At 35.4% G+C, this 22134-nt stretch overlaps 1 long non-coding RNA gene across 4 annotated transcripts in view; it reads right to left on the bottom strand.

The window, feature by feature from the left end:
• Positions 1–22134, bottom strand: part of LOC106033263 (uncharacterized) — a 52623-nt gene that overhangs the window by 17105 nt on the left and 13384 nt on the right. For 2 of the 4 annotated variants that reach the window (XR_007165265.2, XR_007165269.2), the window contains exons 4-8: positions 19681–19828; positions 4846–4921; positions 4270–4364; positions 2443–2529; positions 864–959 (exon numbers count right to left, since the gene is read on the bottom strand). This is a non-coding gene — a long non-coding RNA (uncharacterized lncRNA). The remainder of the gene's footprint in view (positions 1–863; positions 960–2442; positions 2530–4269; positions 4365–4845; positions 4922–19680; positions 19829–22134) is intronic. The other 2 variants (XR_007165266.2, XR_007165268.2) reach the window with 2 other exon arrangements.

Here is a 22134-nt window from a genome sequence, read left to right as displayed (position 1 = left end):
GAAAAGCACTCAAAAATGCTCGGACATTTGTGACTTCATTACTCACTGAAATATTTGAGACAAATTGTCAGAGACAGAAGTAAATTGTCATTTAAAATACCAAATGGAAACTTCCTGGAATGGCTGTTTAACATATAAAAGATTTTTTGTAACTTCTTGGCAGTGTTTAAACATGAATGGTGACAATGAGGCAAGACTTGGCTGAAGACACCCACTGAGAGTCCTTAAAGAGAAGGTACAATGTCTTTGAGTTTGTCAGCAGCCACAGGGAATTTTCTCCACCTCTCAGTGCTACCCCACCCATGGCCCCATTGAGGCTTTAGCCCTCCTTGGGGTCTCTCTCTTCAAGCATGCACTCTGCCTCAGTTACACTTGGGAAGCTGGGTCCTCAGATGGTGTTTTCAGCCACCTCAAATACCATTTACCTCATTTATATTTAAATAACCAACCAAAGAGATTACTTGTGACAGGAAGTAAGAAAGACTTAGAAAAGGTGTGCTGAGACTGACTTTCAGAGGTCATTTTTGGTTAAGCCATGCTTTTTGGTTGTTTGAACTCACTTTCAGTGAACATACAGAGTGCATGATCTTTACTTAATAGTGGTACTAACAAAACATGATAATATAATCAGTTACGATGTTCACATTCCCCCAAAGAAAAACCCAGAACACACATATGATCACAGTGCATGCAATGCTAGATGATTTGTTAAATTACCAGTCTAAATGCAGAATTTGTACCATGTGCTTAATATAATCAGACCCACATTGTCCCATTGTATTGACATTAAATTCTGTTCTATACTGCCAGGCACATTTATTTTAGCATAACATGATATTATATCCAGTAAATAAAAGCAGTACCTGACAAGACAGCACTAGTTGGCTTTGCCAGAAAAATTCCTTTGTTGAGAGGGGCCAGTGCAGTTTTCTGCCAGGTTAGTGGGCTGAGGTGGCTCACTGAAATGTTAGACAAATACCAGAGTTAGAGCACAATTAATACTTTTAGTAACAGCCACCTAACATATTATCCCAGTCATTTCATAGAAGTTCTCCAAGTCTGGGAAAAAATGTGTATTTTTTCCCCTCAATCTCTCCCATCATTAAATGACTTTGATTGAGTCACTTTAACTGTATTACCCCTCAAGTTTCTTCTCTGTTTAGTATTAGCGAGCACCTAGTGAATCACAGGAACCTAAACCAGGAATCCAAAAGCCCATAAAATCTTGTTTGCCAATATAACCCAATGATGTCTTTGTTTGCTGTTATAAATTCAAAGACTTTACATAAATTACTTCCAATGTAGATCTTCATGAGACAAAAATGAGGTCAGAAGTAAATAGTTAGTCAATCCTTTACAGATCCAGTTTCAGATATTCACAACAAGCCATTTATAGGTATCAAAATACAAAATATGATGGAAAATAGACTGGTATGTCTATGGGGCGCTCATAGATATTTCAAACAAAAAAGGGTAAAAGTGATTATGCCCAGTGACTTATTTGATCATTAATTTTGGTTCAATTCCTCTCATAAATCATAAGGACTTTGCTGGATAATTTTTCTAAGGAAAATGAATTACTGGCATGACATAGTCCTTCCATGACATTTGCTAATACATTTCTCTGTCAAACTGTGAAGTTAAGTGTTTTCATTGTTGAGCTAAAGAGGCTTAACATTAAAAACTTATGGAAATGGCCTTAATACTGAGATTTACTTCTAGAATACTTTTGAAATGTAATATCCCCAGGTACTTTATAAAAAAAAAAGCTAGACTCCATTTTCAATGGCATTTGCTGAGTTTTTATCTGTATTCATAATCCAGAATGTGTTGTTATAAATAATGAATCAATCAGCATCTGCTATGCTCACAAAACAGCTGTATCTCAAAATTTACTGTTGGCCTGATTCTGCACCTTTGAGGTGGCTGAGAACTTTGCTTCTAGCTTCTGTCAGAAGACAATAAAGCATACAGCAGTCCTCGTCACAGTCTTTGGGTGTGCATGTACAGGTATATACATTAGTAATCTGACCAAGCCAATGGAATCACTTTGCTGGCTGGTACCAAAATGAAAACGTCATTTGAAAAGGTACATTTTTAGGCTGCCATTACAGGAGTATAATTATAAATATGGAAATGAGTAGAGGATTAATGTCAGTTTGAGACCTCACATTATGACCTCAAACTCTCCTTCCCCAGGCTTTGCCACCCAGGGGCAATACAATGTTATCCATGTGGTACTGTTGCCCCCCACTGTTGGAAGGTGTGGTTTCCAGAGACTCAATTTTTGAGGCCTTCGTGTTCAGCATGAACATTTATCACACATCTATTTTGCCCTGACCCATTTGCAATTGATGGAATGCAGCTGAATTTAGCAAAACACAGCTATCAAATTACCACGAGCCAATAAACACTGATAAAATGTCCTGTATCAAATCTTACCTCATTCAAATCTGTCTTTGATGCCTTTTCAGCCTCATACATTAATTTATACATTCTGCCTTTACACTCCAAATGAATTTAAACATCCTACAAAACACAAACGGTTATTACAGTCTGCTGTTAAAAGAAAAAGGAAAACACGGTGGAAACCTTGAATGCATTTGATTAGCTGATACACTAGAAAACAACACATTTTGGACAGGCCAGCTATGCCGGGCATCTAAAGGCCCAAAGAAAGCCATGTGTACACCAGTTTCTCTTCAAAACTGCTATACACGTTTGTGTAACAGCACATACAGTTGTAGGTTCAGAGATGTAAGGCCCTCAGATGTCAGCTCTCTGATGAGCTCTCTGTTATCAACCATCAGTGCCTAAACCAATCTTGAAGGAGTTTTTTACAAAGAAGATAACAAAACCTGCAAAAAATGAGAGCAGACAGCAACTAGTTTATTGCCATTTTACCCATAGTTACACAGTTTTCTTAATTTAAGTTCTGTCACCCTCGAGTGATGTTCCAACCAATGCCTACCATACTGTCATCACTCTTATTCAAACTTTTTTTAACCTGTTTTTGCAAAATTTATAGAATTTCCTGACGAGAAAACACTTGCACTGCATTGACCTGGTTATAAGATATAGTGTGTCCTGGTGAGCCATAAAACACCCCATTGTCATCTCTCATAGGATTCTTTAATACAAGATATAGAAGTGGAAGTCTAGGATTTTGATTGATACACTGAAGATGCTGTGGCTGATTTTATATAAGAAAAAAACAAAGATTTTTTTAACTCTTTATATAATTCAGATACATTTGGTAAATTAAAGCCCCAAGCTAGTATGCAGTTCTCTCTCTGTATCACCTGCAAAATCCTTGTTCTGGGCTACGTTAGGAACTAATTCTTAGCTTTGACTCACATTTACTTTTATCACAGCGTAATCTTGCCACATTTCTATTTATTATTGTCCAAAATCTTACACTTTGATAGCGAACAAAAGTAATCCTATGTTTTAAATGTTTCCAGTTTCAATAAAAACTGCTACTTTCATCACTTACTCAGCAACAGCTAATACACAAATACAAATTTTATACAGGCAAGAGCATTGGAACTAAAACTACTGCAAAGGCATTGCACATTTCTTAAAAGTTATGCCCCTCATTTTGCTAGTTAGTCACATATTTAATGGCAGCAGGGATCTCTTCAGAATTGGCTTTGCTTATTTTGCTTTGTGCAAGATACTGCATGATCATTATTCAGGGTTGTAAATAATTCCTAATTACATCTCAAGGGGTCCATTTTGCCTACCTAATTCTTGAAGAAACTACTCTCTTCTGTTTATACAAGCTTAGGCCATATATTTAAGCTATAATGGTACAAACATTTACCTGCACAGCAACATGTCATAGTGGGACTGCTCCCATTTTCACATGACCCACCTGCATGCATATACCGGGAACGAGGGTATGAGTATGAAGGTTTCTGTCTTTTACAAAAAAAAAAAAAAAGGTAGTCTAAACATGATTCTGTTCTGCCTTGAGCACACAGTACTCACAACCAAGAACATGTGGTTAATGAACAAAAGCCTTTTACTTTTTTTCCTTTAACTCAGGCTGTCACTATCTGCATGTTTATTTGCCAGATGCATCCCAGCTGCTAATTAAGCTTGAACGAATTAAGGTGAATTGAATCTTGCCTGAGCATCTGCTGTTCTCCTATTAGCATGGAAGGCAATGAAAAGAAGATGATACTACATCTTTTAAAACACTGTTTATACTTAGAAATATTTCCTGCAATATACTAATACAGATTTTTTTCTTATAACAAATACCTTGTAACAACAAAATGTCTTGCAGCATGTGCCAATGGGTTGACTTGTAGTGTAGTTTTAGCATTTTTCCTGGTAGATTCTCATCATATGCAGAACTAGAACTAAAATTTTAAATTAGTTTCAAAGAAGAAGGAAGAGCCAGATATCAAACAGCTGAGTGGCTTGATCAGGAATGACAGAGGTATAGCTTCAATTCCTCTGCTTTTGTCAATACTCTAACAAATGAAAAATTCAAAGTAGTGCTAGGCTATTAGTAGTGCTACTAGTAGTGCTACTAGTAGTAGTTCTGTGGGACCTTCTTTCCTAGAGAAAGGAAATAACTTTCACAACACCCCTGTGAAAACAGTCCACTGTGTAGTCTGTTGGGGTTTTCTGCAGTCTTCAAAGGTTCATCCTCATGATGCAGAAAAAAGCTTTGTGAGGTGGTGTGTTTTTTTTTTTTTTTTTTTTTTACAGCAGAATGATATCCATCAAATGAGAAAATAGTCTAAATGGAAATAAAGAAGGAAGACATCTTCATGGCAACAACCTGTCAAAGTAGGGATTCATTTAATTTACAGTTTGGAACATAAATACCTTTGTTGCATTTCTCTTTGGTCTAGATTCATTTCAACTTATGGCCAAGAGTGGGAAAAACTTACACAATTCATATCTAGGAAGAGAAAAATTGGGTGAGTCCTATTATCTAAGCCCATAACAAAAGAGATATCATTGTGAATTATGCTACAGAGATACTGCCAGAGTGGCGTGAAAGGTAGAAAAGACCATCTCATCACCCTTCTGTAGATTACTCCTTTATGGAGTACAGTATCAGTACTGAGGTTTTTCCTTTACATTTAACAAATACCTATCCTGTGATACTTTTGTAATATGCAATCAAAGGAAAAACAAAACAAAACATAAAATAGAAGGTAGGACAAGATATTTGACTTAGTCTACCTGTGCCAAATACAGTTACTGCTTAAGAAGCTTAAGAGTTTTGCCCCCTGTAAAACCACAGTTAGTATAGTATTAATAATAATAATAATAAAAATTAAAAATAGTTATGAAAGAAAAGCAAAAAGTGAGTCATTTTGATCTTAGAGACACGTTTAGGTTATTTTAGATACAAAGAAAATCTCTTCATAAAAGAAATATAAAAATGATTAAAACTCTGTGCCTTGCAAAGGTGCAGACTCTGCTTTTACACAATTTGCAGCAAGTCTTTAGAGTGATAAAATCTTGAATATTAGATGTGCATCCCTTAGGGCTTTCATTTCATTTTTATACTGAAAAAAGGCTAATGCAAGTTCATAGTAATCAAAAATGGTGATAATTGCTACTACTAAAATTCTCTGTAAAAAGTTTGTGCTGTCTTATCGAAAAGCAAGTGAAAATTAACCAAAGCTGTCCAAGTTAACAAATTTACTTATTGCACAAGAGACAACTGGAATGTGAAATTTATAAATGTAAATGTCTAGAATTTAGAAATACAGTTCCTCATTTGTAAGCATGATAAATTTAAGTTTTGTAAATGGTGTATTTTGGCAATTAAAACTAAGGGTATTCAATGGTAAAACTGCTGAAATAATGTTTCTTGCTACATGCCTTCCCATAGGAATGTACTGTTGAAAGAAAATCTAACGGACTTTCTGTCCAATAATGAATGTTCCTTTGCTAAAGACAAATGAGAGTCATAGTACCACTTCCTGACTAAATATGATTAAGTATTAATGCCTATCGAGTTAAAAAAAATAAAAGAACAAAACAAACACAAGAGGTATTGATCCCAAATTGGATAAATGTATTTGTTTTATTAAACTTAACTGAATTTTGCCAGTTCATAATGGTAAACTGAGCACCATGAGAAGAGTAGTTAATCATAGGACTCTGGATATCTTAATGATACTTGGCTTGTCATGAGCATTACCTGAAACACATTTAACTATTTGGGTAAATTAATCTTCATCGCTAAGTTCTGTCTAGGTAAAATAAACCAGGGAAATGGCTCTAATATGCAAAGTGAGTGAATCTTAAATATAGACTGCAGGACTTAAATATTTCATCCATATTTAAATAAAATCTGAATATTTCATCAAATCTGAATATTCTATTTTTTTCCATCAGATATAAAATAGTGAAAAGTTGATTGTTTTTCTTCTTTCACTGGCACATCATGAGTTGAAATAAGCATGAAAAAGAACATCAAGTGGAAAATCATTGCCATTTTTTGTTGAGTAAAGGTTCATGTACTCTTCTTCATAATTTATTTTTAAAGTGTATCCAGAACAAATCTGACCCTTTTCAGCTAAGCCATGCAGTATTCTCAAAAAAAGCCTTAAATATCATTTTTTGGGGAATATTTGTGTTGAACAACAAAAAATGATGAAGCCAATAACAGCACGAAATCATTGTGACAATCAGGAGATAAGAGTTTCAGATCCAGAGGACTAGTTGCAAATAAACAACACAACACATTTTGGATGTTAATTTTCAAAAATTAAATTATTAATTCTTGAATAATTCATAAATCATACTTCATAACCACGATGAATAATAATTATACATAAAATAGGATGTGCAGGAAAAGAGATTACAATTGATATTGAAGAGATAACAATTGATATTGAGTTGATGAGAAATGAGAAATACTCAATATATCCTTCCTTACGGATCCGCTAATCTCTAAATTACAACTCTTTTGTGGGTTTCTCAAAAGCAAAGCACATTTGGTACTTACACTGCATCATTTCCATAAGAAGACAGACTCTTCATACGTGCCTTTTCATGGACCAGAACTGGTTAAGAGAAGACTTTTTTGTGTAAATTTAAAGCTATGAAAGAAAGAATTTAGGCCTCATTGTTAATGCTAGCTAGTGGTCTTCAATTACATAGACTGGCACTTCATATAGAAGCACCAATAAGGAGAAAGGTATTACTTTGAAACACAATTTGCCATAAGCATCCTACAATGCTAGGTATTCTATTGTTATCCTGTTTCTTTGTTTAAACATGGATTTTGCAGATGAATGACCAAACAAAGGAAGTGTAGCATTCATGGACCAATTTGCTCTGTGGCTTTGCAGGTATAATTGCTAATTGAGTTCTATACAAATAAATTCATCTAAAAATGAAGGCCTATGGTAGTTTTGTTGTTTAACTAATAATAGCACCTTGGAAAACAAACAAGCTGTCATTTCCAAATCATAGAAGCTGTTACTTTTTTTATTTAACCATTCAGTAAATAAAAAAAGTTATTGATCTCTATATTGGTAAAAAACTGAAAAGCAGTAACAATCAAAAATACATATGAGCATGCATAGGCATTTTATTTAGAGATGAGAAATTCTTATTTCATTTTTTCTTGTTAAATTTCATTGTATCTGTGAATATGTCAAGATGACAGAATCTCATTTAAAAGCTGTGAAGACAGCTGACAGAAAGTGCATTAAAAATTAGATTTTGAATTCAAAGAATGAAAGCTTTAAATCACTACAGGCATGTCTGTAGGACAAGATTGATACCAGATGCTATTTAGTACATGTTATTAACAAACCATTCAAGCCTTGAAGGGACCTTGTCACTACATAACTTCTGTCTATGTAAATAAGATTGAAGCAAGGATTTATATTGCTAGCGATATCAAGCATCCAGTACATCAAAGAAACAGGACAGAAAGTACTGCTCAAGTTAAAGAAAGTACTAGAGAATACTAAAATCTATGACTTTCTCCTGACTTTGCTTACACACATAAATCACTTGACAGTGCCACACAAAATCTATTCCATGGAAGCATTGCCTTGCAAAGCAAGAACAAACACCTACAACTGTCTCTGTGCTAAGGAAAAAAAAAATAATAATAACCAAATATTGTTGTATTACTACAATGCAACACTTATTAATGCAGATTCAGTTAAATTGTTAACTGAAAATATATACACTATAGAACCTGTCAAAAATTCTTTTTCTCTCTGACTTTCAAAGGTCTTCATGCTACGCTCTTCACTAAACATGCAGTAACATTGTGTTTCCAAATACTCGGTGCTTTGGGGAATATTCTGATAGCAGTCTAAGAGGCTAAATTCCGGTCTTCCGTGAAAATCTGGTCCATAACCTCCACCGGCATATTTATACTATGCTAATTTGACACTTTTCCCTTTTCCTGTGGTCTCTCTAATTTATCACAACCAATTCTCCCTTTCTTTCTACCTTAGTCATCACATGCATACATATACACAAGTCACTTCAAAGTGATTGCATGTGCTACCAGAGGATGATGATGTTTTATAGTGATTCCATAGATATTTTCTTGGATTCATAATTTTTAAAAGTAAGGAAACCACTTGGAAATCAGTCTGACCTTCTGTCTCAACACTTGTTGAATTAAAATGTTTTCTGAAACATCCAGTGTTGATCTCAAGACTCAGTGAAAGAGAACGCACCATATCTCTACACAAATTTACGAATGGTTATCCACAGTATAACTGTTTTTATCTCTGTTTTGGCCTGATTTTCCTGATATAAAATTTTAAGTACTACATAAATTAATATTTGCTATAAAAACTTGAGGAATCCCAGTCATCAGGAAATTTTAAGAAGAATTTTGATGGGTTGGGATTTGATCTGTAAGGTCCTACGTGTTTTTTGTCTGTGATGCTGCTTTCCCTGTGCTGGCCTACAGCCATGGTAATTACAGTACCTGCAGATCATTCTCTGTAAGAGGAAACTTTGGAACCTGTCCTGAAAAATCCTGATATTTATCTTTGTTCATTATTAGGATACTTTACTGGGGTTTGTTTGTATTCCGTAAGTAGAATTGCACTGGAGAAATGATGCACTTTGGAGCCCATGAAAGTGATGGAAATCTCTGAAAGCAGATATCACGACTCCAGGCTATACTGCCTGTTCCAGATGGCTTCTCACCTTGGTGACTCTCTATCAGTAATCAAGATGAGTTACACTGGAGTCATCCTGACCGAACAAGTGGGAGCCTGTTCTGGCATAAGCAGCAACAGAGAGACATGGATTCATCTGCAGGATTTCTTCACTTCATGGCTGGGCTCAAGGGTCCAATCTTGACTTCTGAGAGATGGATTAGAAAGGAGTCTGCAAAAGGATCAGCACTAAGGTTTACTCCTCCAAGCTCCTCATGCTTTTTAATGAGGTTATCTGGCCTATGTTAATTACTGCTGGAAATATTCAGCATTTATCTGCCTCCCGACATGATAAATAAGGATACTGTTCTTTCATTGAAATTAAAAACTGCAAGAAACTCTGCTTGCTTACCTCTTTGATGAATCCAGCCCAGAGACTTTACCTTAAGGTGATGTCTACAATCTGGATTTGGTACAATTCTGTAATGTTTCACTTTTCTGTACTACTATTATTATTTTATTTTAGCCTCCTACTGATCTGTCAATTTGGAATTACAATGTTACTGGATTTACACATATTATTGAAATATGGGGATTTATTCAGTGTTGTATTAGAAAGGATGTCAAAACACAGGAAACTAACTTTATACTGTAGATGTATATATATATATACATATATATGTATAGACATCTACATATGATGTGTCTTTTTCTGGTTGCTTTTAAATTAATCACTTTCTCTTTGTAAGTCTATTCATTGTAACATCGTCCCCTAATGTGTCTTCTCATCCCAGGCTTTACTGAAATCTGTATAAATGCCCTTGATTTGAACAACATCCAGCAGATTTAAATTCTGCAATAAATTTCAAATGGCAGAATTTTATTAGCACTTCAAGTTCTTGTGAATTACTGAGATTGCAGAATGCAACTGTATTTGATCTATTCAGCCCACAGGGCATATTTTCAGAGACTTGATAAATGCATTGAGGGGGAGAAGACATTTCTGTTTGTTTCCCAAGTACTGAAAATAATTTTGCTTTACTTTACTTGGAACAGAAAGTGAATTCTAGTTTGATTTTTAGGACTGTCGTAAAACAAAGATGACCTTTCTAAGAGCATCATTTTTTATAAAAACTTAACCTCTGAATGCTCACTCAGAAGTGCTTCTCCCACCCTACTCTTGGTTATGAAATGGTTATACGGTCATATGGATGGTTATAAATAATACTGACAGGGCTCTCTACCCTTTTCTAGTTTCTAGGAGGACCATGGGCCTAAAATTGCAGCCAGGTGTGGTCAGATTGCAGATGTATTTTCTTCTCATTGATATTCCTTTAGGGGCATGGCTGGCTTGAGACAACACAATAGCCTTGACTTTTTCTCTTCATCTCAGGAGGTGAGATATCTTGTCCTGGATAATTCACACACTGCTTTTAGTGGTGGAGTATAAAATGGCTTCTGTACACCACAGGCTTAATAAAAAACTGACAAACTGTAGCATTTCTGGGACATTCTGTCAGTACATAGATGCCCTGCTTAGTTGAAGTACTGTTGCAACAAACAAATTTAAAGCATAAACCTAAATCTTATGAGTTGAGGTCAGCTCACATGATTCATGCAAAAATTAGAATCATGGAAATGAAAATATATAAACACAAACCTCCTTCCTTCCATGTTAAGGTTGAATACATGTTTCAACTAACTATTTCAGGCATTAAGTGATATATTTTACAGCATATTGAACGATTGCTTTACTATGCTGGTAATAACGTATTTCACTGAAAAGAAGTAAATTCCTTTTTGACCAAAGTAAATTCTAACCTTCTGAAACGAAAGTCTGATCTTTGAATTCTGTGGTCCCATGTTTATTGATGGCACCTTCTTTGATAAGATAGTATGGTTATTATTATTTTCTACAGAACAATAAGAAACTCAATGACTGTGAAACTTTGAAAGCAAAGTGGAATCTAAATTATGTAACATCAACTTGAAATTGGCACACAGTGTTTTCTATATGATAGGGGACAATTAAATCAGAGATAATGGAAGGAATAAACTAATCCAAGCACAAATCACTAGAGAAATTACTGAAGAAATGTAGCATACCAAAACAGGTGAGAATGAGCAAATAAATATTATAACTTCAATTAAAAAATAGAGTATTTAATGGACTGGAAAGGGATGTGGGAATTATATTGGCTGATATATTTCAAACCACTGAATTAGATCTATAATATCTGTTTGTGTCGCTGTATTTTAATGTCTGTGGTTGCCTGGAAGTCATCTTCTAGGAACGGGCAAAAAAAAAAAAAAAAGATGTCAATATGCCAGTAAGACTAAAATAGTGCTAGTTACTGCTGTCAGAATATAATTGGAACTATTTTGTGCAACCACACATGTCAGGAACAACACTACAGTAACACTAGTTAAAAATCACGCTGGTTTGGGGAACAAAGCTGTTGCACTATGCACTTTGCACATGGGGGGGAATAAGCAGTCTCAAAAAAAATTCATAGGTTTCTTCAGTAGAAGCTAACAGTTCAAAATATAGGTGTTGGAAAGAGCTGCTGAAGAGCACAGCTGCATTTGTTCTTCGTTAACATGAAGGATTCTGTGCATGGATCTGTTGTTAGTAGAAGTGTGTATTAGAGTGGATTGTGTATTGCTGCAGTATGTATTAGAGTGGATTGGTTTTCTGAGCTGGAAATTCTTACCTGAAATTATTTCAAAAACAAAATCTCTTTTCAGCTAAACAGAAATGTTTCACTAGCAGAGATTTGACTCTGTATCAAACTGATACAAAGAAAATATTTCACTGTTGAATATCAGGCACTGGCATGTGGCCTCACAGGTGGAAAAGCGATGGCAGTATTTATTTTCTATTATTTATTCAGATTGCTAAAATATTCCCTAGTTGCACATCCTCTGCACAGGGTGCCTTTTCCACTGCTTAAAGTGAGAACATACAGCAAGACAAAATAAATGACTGCACCTCACATCTTTAGGGTATCATTGAACAATGTTATTTTTTCCCCCGAGACTATAGTGCTGAGTCCAGTAGAGAGAAATAACAAACCATGAGTTGCTGAATTCCATCATATGAACCTAAATTCCTTATTTCAAATACATTTGATAGCTTTCTAGTACGGTGATATTTGATGATTCTAAACACAGCTCTTATTTAAGATAACCAAATCTACATTATTCCCGAGGGTTTCATACATTGATGGAATAGCCATAAAACTAGTTTTCAGTGGCTCCATCTATTGTGCATTATTGATAATTTGAAGCTTTCTTTTGCTCATTTTTGAGTGTCTCCCAGACCTTATTGACTATTCTTGAATGTTCAGGGTGCACAAGCATTCAGCACTCATTTAACAAAACAGTGGAATGCACTCTGTGTGTGGGTAATGAGGAATTTAGTTATAATCATACCATTTCCACTTCTTTAAGGCACCTGATACATATAAATGGAATAAACAGACTCAAAGAGAAAACCCATTTGGGAAGAGATCATTTGGAACTACATTTCCTCTGGTTGTCTTCCTTAGTAAAATGAAGAAAAAAATCATCACCTCTCAACAGGAAAAGCCTTTGTAGCACACCAATTTTCCTTAGATTAACATTAGGTTTAAAATGATCAGCGAGCCTGGAAAATATATTTTGTCTTGCCTATTCAACACACTTTATTTTGTACTGATAAATTCTTATTATTTCATATTTTTTAAGGCTTGGTTGCAGAACACAAACAATGTATTCCTGTGTTGCTTTAGTATTTTGACTTGTCTTGAAAAAAAAAAAAAACAGCAGTTGAGGACTACTTAAATATTCACTTTCCAAAGCCTGACCAAATTACATTGCACATTCAATTTCTCCTACCTTCCGGAATAAGCAAATTGAATGTGATGTGTTGTAAGAGGAATAGGCTCAGCACTTCTATAAACTTCAATATTTTTCTGTTACCAACCACCAACTTGTTAATTAGAGAATGATTGAATCTTATGGACTGGAGCAGTGTAGGGAAGCTCAGCTACTTATACATGACCTGGTCTGAAATTAAAACTGAAGTAGGGGAAAAGGAGCTAGCGGGAAAGAGGAAAAGAACATAGTTCACAATTAATTTTATATATTGTACTTTTATATGTATATTCTTGGAAAAGCCCTCTGATAATAAGTTTTTTTGGATTTTGGAGGAAGGAGATTATTATTATTTTTTTTAAATTTATTGTTGATAGCAAAGATGTAGAATGGTTGTTAGAGGCATTGTGCTTGGGGGTCCTGAGATCGCTGGACAGATAGCATGAGCAGTGCCCAAACTAAATTTTAGCTGGTGTGATTGGAATACAGCTACTCAAATAACCACCTGAAATTTTACCACCTGTCCACAAATGCTACATAGTTAAAAAATAAAATAAAATTAAATTAAAATTAAAAGGATTTCATCTCTGAATGTACCTACCTACCTTAGGCATTTATTTGACCCTATTAATGTACTATCAAAGCACCTCGCAATCTTACTACCTTCATCCCGAACCACCACTACCTCACCCCCCCCCCCGTGAGGTTTTGCTGTTATCTCTGCACTCATGCTGACACTTTATGTTTCAAGGAAGTACAAAATCAAACTGATTCAAATGTAATACTTTCCCTTTGGCCTTGGAGGCCCAAGGCAGCTCTTTCTAAACATGGTTTCAATCATGTTTCACAGATTAAATGAATTATTCAGGTCTGTAAATCTACATTTTGCAGAAGATTTTGCTCAGCTTTAAGATCAAGTTATAAAAAGTCATCATTGCTCTAAACTAACTCATAATGGAACAGTTTTGATAAAAAAATCATGTAAGAAGTATATGTCTTTTAAATGCATGCTGGTTTTAGAATAAAGGGCAAAAGTATATTTTTTTTTTTACACACTTTAGGGAAAAAAAAAATCAGTTCAAAGGAGGATCTGTAATTACAATTGAAAGGAGAGACCTAATTTGTACATCTGATAGTTAAAAAAAAGAGGTTAGAGCTAGGATTTCCTAATCACACTTTGTCATACCTCTTCTGCAGATCACTTTTATTCAGAGTTTGAACAGACATTACATACAGTCCTTGGTAAACTTGGAAGGGATTAAATATTCTCAGATAGGAAATAGAGAAAAGCAGAGCAGAGAGGAGAACAGATTAAAGGGTTAAATTCCATTAAATGATATTTCTTATTTTCTGTTATTTTGTTTCCCCAATAAACCATGATTTACAGTTTTCCCGTTTGTTGTGCTAGATGCAAACTGAAAAAAGTATGGAGAATTGATTGTGGTATGAGCGATGGAATGTTTGGAGACAGCAGTTCTTTCAAAAAGGCACTGGAATGAGCAAAGGAGATGACACTTTTTTTTTTTTCATCAGAGTAAGCCACTTTCAGTGGTGAAGAGAAATATACCAGTAATCAAGGTGTAAAATGACAGGGAAGTTGAATAACAAATGAACTGGAGAAGACTCTAAATTTAAACTCTTCGATATTAACAATGGTTGCTGTAATATACTTTTCAGGCTGAGGACTGATGAGCATTTTCCTCAAAGGATAGCGATGACTTTGGCTGTCCCTGGCCTCCCCTCTGCTCTCCCTCAAGTGAGTTAAGACAACTGTTTTGGGACCAAATAGAGACTTAGATCATGAAGGTGACAAGGTAAATAATAATAATAATTATTATTATATATTTCATATTATTACTTATTACATATGAGTATAGTTCCCCATTTCACTTTACTATTCAGTCTCAAACTTCTTGTGTACACTCAGAAAAAGGGGTTTTTAAGCAAAGAGAGAAAAGACACCAAAATGGGAGTCTGGATCTGTTGGATAGGACCCTCACAGAGCAACTGCAGTGCAAAGAAGGGAGGATAGCCTTCAACCATGTCAGCCCGTCAACAGAGTTGCTCTCCATTTTGTTCCAGCATGAGCCAGTTATTCACGGCTTGTCAGACAATGGAACAAAGCAACTGAGATATGAATAGTCCTGCAAGAAGTTTGGGCTTTTTCATCCGGAAGCTGCATTAAGTTAGTGACATTAGCACCACTGAGAATCTGTCACTGGGAAGATTATCTAACAAGGAAAACAGTTGTCAGGGAGAAAACCATGAAACCAATAAATATTTCCGAACATGATCCATTGTCATTTGTGAGGGCTGCTGCTCAAATCTCAATAATTGTATCACATCTAATTGTACACCACTGCCTTTGCTTTGTAAGGAACTTCCCAGGAGTGGTCCCATCTCCAGTTTACTTTACAGCAATCAACTGGCTAGTAGTTTCAGCAGTCACTTTAGCAGCTTGATTTGGAAATATCTTTTAAACCACAACTGGGCAACAAAAACTGTCAGTGAACAATTTTACTTGCTGTTTGTTGTTTAGCCACTGGTAGGAAGAAAGAAGAAAACAAACCTTTCATCAAAAATTTTAGTTGTAAAAGCTATTTTTAGGGATGGCTCTGATCTACTGTCATAACAGATAGAGACTGATGTGATAATTCTTTACCTTTGAAACTTGTAATGGGGCATGGAACAGGCAAGCACTGCTTTCTATTATTTCTTACTACACAAGAATAGAACAGAACAGAACAGAACAGAATAGTTCTGTTGGAAGGGACCTACAAAAATCATTGAGTCCAACTGCCTGACCACTTCAGGGCTAACCAAAGCCTACAGCATGTTAGTGAGGGCATTACCCAAATGCCTCCTGAACACCAACAGGTATGAGGCACCAACAACCTCGCTAGCAAGCCTGTTCCAGTGTTTGACCACCCTCACGGTACAGCAATTTTTCCTAATGCCCAGCCTGAACCTCCCCTGGCAGAGCTTTGTGCCGTTCCTGCGCATCCCGCCCTTAGTGACCAGGGAGCAGAGGCTGACGAAGAGCAGGGCCTCCCTCTGCGCCTCCCCTCCTCAGGGAGCTGCAGAGAGCAGCGAGGCCGCCTCTCGGCCTCCTCTTCTCCAGACTAGACAACCCACGTGTCCTCAGCCACTCCCCACAGGACATGCCTTCCAGCCCTTTTACCAGCTTTGTTGTTCTCCTCTGGACGCATTCACAGACCTTAACATCCTTTTTATATCATGGAACCCAGAACTGCACACACTATTCAAGGTGAGGCCGCACTAACGCTAAATATGATGGGACAATCACTTCTTTAGACTGGCTGGCTATACTGTGTTTAATGCATCACAAAATGCAGTTTGCCCTCTTGGCTGCAGGGTACGCTGCTGGCTCACGTTGAGCTGCTGTCACCAGCACCCCCGGATCCCTTTCTGTTGAGCTGCTCTCCAGCCACTCGTCTCCCACCCTGTACCTGTGTCTGGCACTGCTCTGTCCCAGGTGCAGCACCTGGCATTTACCTTTGTTCAGTTTCATGACACTGACAATTGCCCAAAGAAGAATAAGAACTGTTTGATGTCCTAAGCGTCTGCTCTTGCCAGTCAAATTGTCACCTCCTATTTCACTGTGTTTTATCTATAAAATGCCCAAAGACAAAATTTTTCAGTTGGCATGTGTAGGGTGGATATATCACTAGAAAAAACAATGCAGGTACAATCCTGAGTAAATTGTTTGATATTATGCATGTTTCTTCTATCTCTGTTTATGTGCAATGTTGTTAACATCTATTCTAAGAGGCAATTAAAGTATTTGTTTCAAATTATAGTTACAAATGTGACTTCTTTTTAGGTAGTGACTTCAATATTAACCTGTCAATCCTGATTATTATTAAGCAAACTATTCATTTCATCAGTTCATTGCTGCTCATGTATTCCATCACTGGTCACCAAAGGAACTGGGCTACTGCAGCTGCTCCCTGAATGGAGATCTAAAAGTTTTCAAATGCGAGACCATCAAATAATTGACACTAATTGTCAAATTAATTACACTGGATGTCATACAAATATTGGGATTCATGAAGATTTTCATAAACATGCAGTAGTTATCTGAGCTCTCCTGAATAACACTGGCATGTTAATTACAGTGAGCTAAACACTGCATTTTATTCATTCAGTTATTCATGTCAATTGTCTGGCATTTGGTGAATTCTGTTTCTTCAAAAATCAAAACAGCTCTACTCTGTTCTTTGTATTGAAACCCTTATATTGTAGTCTGATGGATGTTATATTTGAGATCCCTTTTATTACTGCACACAAAGTAACTACACAATATATTCAAAAGACCTCATTTTCTATTTGCTTTTTTTTTCAACTAAGTTTTTAAAAAGTTATTATTGGCTCTATTAATAGTGACAATTGAAAAAAAAACAAAACAAAACAAAACAATGAAGCATAGGAAATGTATCCACCTGAATAATACTTAAATTTGGAAATTTCTCTTAAAGATCCATATTTTTAAAGAAGTGTGTTATATTGTTCTACGCGTGTTGTAACACAAGATTATTAGCAACTGCTCATTCAGATGAGGCACTTTGCATCTAACTGCCTACAAGCAGTTAGTTGACTATGAAACTGCCCAGTTTCTGTGTGTAATCAAAGTAACTGTGTACACATTTGGCATATAATTACGTTTCTAAATTGATTAAAATCCAGCCCTGAAACGACTGCAAGCTAAGGCTTGGCTCCAATGATTAGTTCTTAAAACTTCTTTCACAAGCTTGAACAAATAACACATTTGCCAAAAAATGCTGCCAACTGTGAAAGTTAATTATGATAAATGTAACACAGTTCTCTCATCAACAATGTACAGAGAAAGGCTTTTACCTCTTCTAACTTTATTGTCCATCAAGACAAAGATGGCGCTTGAGTTTTTTTCCTTTAACGAGGACAGATATGCTCATGAGTGACAGTTAAATTTGTTGGAGGTATTAAATTGCTAATGCTAATGCATTTTACAATCTTCTGAACTGATTTAATATATTAGACTGTCACTCAAAGTCTTAATAAACAATTCTGCACTCTTAGTTTAAAATCGTCCTGTCAGATCTGGAGGTTTTCTCAATTGGCCTCTATTGTTAATGTGATAGTAGTTTACAAACAAATGACTTTTTTTTCTTCATAGGCTGTATCACATGAGACTTTAATGGGTGTTTCTCTTGTTTCTGTTTTTAATTTATTATGAAACAGCTGTGCCAGAGCTTAATGGTGTGGATTTGTGCTTTAAAGCACCTGTGCTTGTAGCTAGACTTCTCCCTTTCTTGCAAATAATCTCCCATTCATATTGGAATAGATCTTTCTTCTCATTTTAAGATATTGCAAACTCAGCCTTGTGCAACTTAATACACTTTTGAAGAATGATTTCATTATGTTTATTCTAATATAGTATAATTTCTCTATGGAGTGCCACTTTTGCTTCAGAGACCCATCAGAAGCTCAACAAGTACTGAAGTTTCATGTTTGCAGATGTGAAAACAGAGGTACTCATTATGGCTAATAGACTTTGACAGAGAAGTCATTAAAAATAAAATATTTTTTCTAATTTTGTGGAAAAAAATAAAAGAAATGAGAAATTCATTTTTCTAAAATGCATTCATGGAGAAAACCTGTGTATTTTGATTTTGACACTCTCAAATTTAAGAAGAGAAGCACCAGCATCAAATGGTTTAGATTATTGTTTGGATAAGTATCCAGATTTTGATACTTTGTCTGTCTGAGTATGAAACCAATGTATCTGATTGTTGTCAAAGAAAAAGTTGTAGAGAACCTTAAGCTGGTATTAATAAAGCCCCCTTATGTTTTATTTGTTTTTCCTTATCTGTGTGCTGGTTGCAGTTGGATCTAAAATCTCTGCAACAGATAAATACAAATTGTTCTGACAGCTCATTCCATAATAGGCTGCTACTTGTTAAAAAAAAAAAAAAAAAAAGTTTCATCTCTAACTCTCACACTTTTCATTATAGACTTTCTTAACTTAGTTATCCTCAGAGTTAGATAAGCATTCCCTAAGGCAGATATCTCTTTCTTTATAGATAGCTTTCAGGACTAGGACAAAGGCTGTGAATGAGAAGGACTAGAACTAGTCAAGACTACCAAGTTTAAAACTAATGAAAGCTCAGTAAGTCAACCGCATGACGACGTGTGTTTTCATTTCATATGAATGATGAAGCCTGATTTTGCTCATTTGTATAACTAACCCAAAGCTGTACAGAGAGAGAAAAATCTGCCCAAATGTGAAGTTTACTGTCACTTACTGCAATAGGTTCACTTGCAGAGATCTGAGAAGCTGTGAGTGACGACTGTCTGTCAGCACCGTGATTAGATCTATTGTACCTGATGTGGCCAAACACGGGTTGTTACTACTAACCTGTTCCATTGCAAGGTGACAGTTCCTAAATCTTGGTAGAAAGTGTGGAAGATCTATTTTACGTGCTTCTATAGATCAAGATAATTATATGTTAAAAGATGCAATGCCATAATAGTACTTTATAAAACTTATAAACTTAATGCCAAGGAAAAAATTGGCTTTTGTCCAATGAATATGTTTAAAAGAGTAGTTACAGAAAAGATAATAGGGTGACAGGCACAAATGTAAGAAATAGATAAAGGCAGGCTGAGACAATATAGAAAAATTCTATCAGGATACTACCTTTCTCTCTCTTTAATGCTGTTGTCCATCGAACAGTTTCCCAATCTCTTCATTTCAGTATTACAAATAGACTGAATTTTTATTTTTGAAAGAGGATGCCAAGTATTTCTTCTATTAGATTTGCAATTCTATGAACTCCACACAGCATCTATAGTAATAACAGATAATAATTATTAACTGGTATAGTTTTCATTACGCAGTTGATCTTGCATAAATTTCAAGCTGTAACAGCGCTGGTCTGCCATTAGTGTAGGATGTGGGAGGAGCTGACGAAAATCAAGTCCCAAAACAATAGGTTTGTTGGGACCGTAGCTGTAACAGCTTTCTTAGTTGTTGCTTCATTCCTTGTGGGAACAGTTCTGCAGCTGCACTACATGCAGAACTCCCACTGAAGTCTTTGAGCAAGTGCATAATTGGGCCCTAGTGCACATTTTAACACATTTGTTTTCATTACCATGTTTACTATCTATGTTTTGGAGGTGTCTGTTTTGCTGTGCTCTGTGGCTCTAAAACTGCAATGCGACAGCAGTATTTTATATTTCTTTTTTGAAATAATAATTTAGCAATTATTTTTCCCCTTATGTGTATGTTTTTAGAAAGTACCTCTGTGTGTTCCAGAAGTGTATGCAAAGTCAGCACTTTACTAAACCTCTTATACTTGTAAACCTTATGAAGTGATATAGATTGGATTCTTCTTTCAGACTTTGCAGGCAGTTGAAAATAAGAAACATGCCTTTTAATAAAGAAGTCTTTTTGTATACAAAATCTATAGCTAAATTTACTAGAAATTTATAGTTGGCATTTCAGTAGACTAAAACATGACAATTTTGACTTTTTTTACCTTTGAAGAATGTGGAAACTAAAAAAATATTGCAGTTCTTCATATGCATTCTGTGTGAAATATTAAACCATAGTCTTTGAAAATCTCACTACCAAGTGTAAAAGGCAAGTGGTTCATCCCATATCTTTCTATCATTGAATAATAACTAATATATATATTTGGGGAGGAGGGTATTGAATCAGTGGTTAATGAGAAGTATTTGCAGACAGTACACAACAAATCAATACCTTTGTTTCTTCTGCTAATCTTCACTCTACAGATAATCAGCCTTTAGAGGACTGAGAATTTGGAACTATTAGGAGATAAGGATGAATTGCTGACAGCTTACTCATTTCCTCATGCAAAAATATGTTAGGTCATTTTCTTGCTATGTGAAATATGGTACAGATATATCATCAACATTTGATAAATAGAGAGGTTTTTTAAAAGTTGCATCTGAAATACTTGACATTCAGTACAGTTTTTGAAAATGATAAAATCATAATTGTAAAAAAGACCTGCAGTATTGCCAATCAGATTTTTGCTGTTATGTGCACCCTGATACATATATCTTACTGTCCCCCTGCAGAAGAAAGAATGAGCATAAAGAAAAGAGCAATTTTCCTGCCGTAAATTGGAAAGTCTGCCAACCAGCTAAGTGATCTACCATCAATCAGTGTTAAATTCTCTTTAGCTGCAGAAAATTCAAGAACTAACTATTACTGAGAGATTTCACACAGTGACTAATGGTATATGACAAACACATTTAAAATCTGCATAGACCAGCATCAGTTTAAAATATAACATGAATAATAAACTATTCTAAAGATATCCTGGTGTGCAAAATAAGATATAATCTCCTCAGACACATACTGTACATAGAAGATCACCATTCTAGACATGCATTCAATATCAATACAGAACAAAGTCAAATATACAATACGACTTTATTTGGAATAGCATATTTCACAAAACGTATGCTGCAATGTTGCATGTATTCAAGCAAGACTGTACAGCAAGATGGCTAGGTTATAGCATAAAGATGACAGCTGAATAAAACACTGGGCTGAATATATCATTACTTTACTCACATGAGGAACCCCATTAAGTAATACTGAAATCTTGAAGTGAGGAAGGTCTTCTCCTCCACCATGTCATTACTAAAGCCACAACTAATGCATCTGTTCCAGATGGCAAGCATTCAAATGAATGTGAGATAGTGTTGTTGCTTGCATACTAAGTTGGCCATTTCTCAGTACAAAGATTTTTCATTCCATTCGTGTCTGTTTAGTTTTCCTTTAAAAACATATTCTTTAGTTACAGAATATGGAAAAATATTTGCCAAAAATGAATACATTATCTATTAAAAGCTGTCTGCACCTCTAACTGAAGAACAGTCCGTTTAATAGAAGACATTTGTCTTAAATTTGCATTTTGATATATTTAGACATTTGCATTTATTTCAATTCACTCTTCATATTTACATATTTAATTCAGAAAATAAAGTCTGTCATTTTGACAATGGCCTTTCTAGCCACAATGTTTTTTGTTTTTTGTTTTTTGTTTTTTCTTTCTGACAAAAGTGTGTTGCCACAGAAGTCAATAGGAATGGCATTTTATTGAGAATAGGATCT

This window comes from Anser cygnoides, chromosome 12 (assembly GCF_040182565.1).
Source record: "Anser cygnoides isolate HZ-2024a breed goose chromosome 12, Taihu_goose_T2T_genome, whole genome shotgun sequence".
Classification (NCBI taxonomy): Eukaryota; Metazoa; Chordata; class Aves; order Anseriformes; family Anatidae; genus Anser; species Anser cygnoides.
The sequence above is the reverse complement of the archived record's forward strand: the minus strand, read 5'-3'. Positions and strand labels throughout refer to the sequence as shown.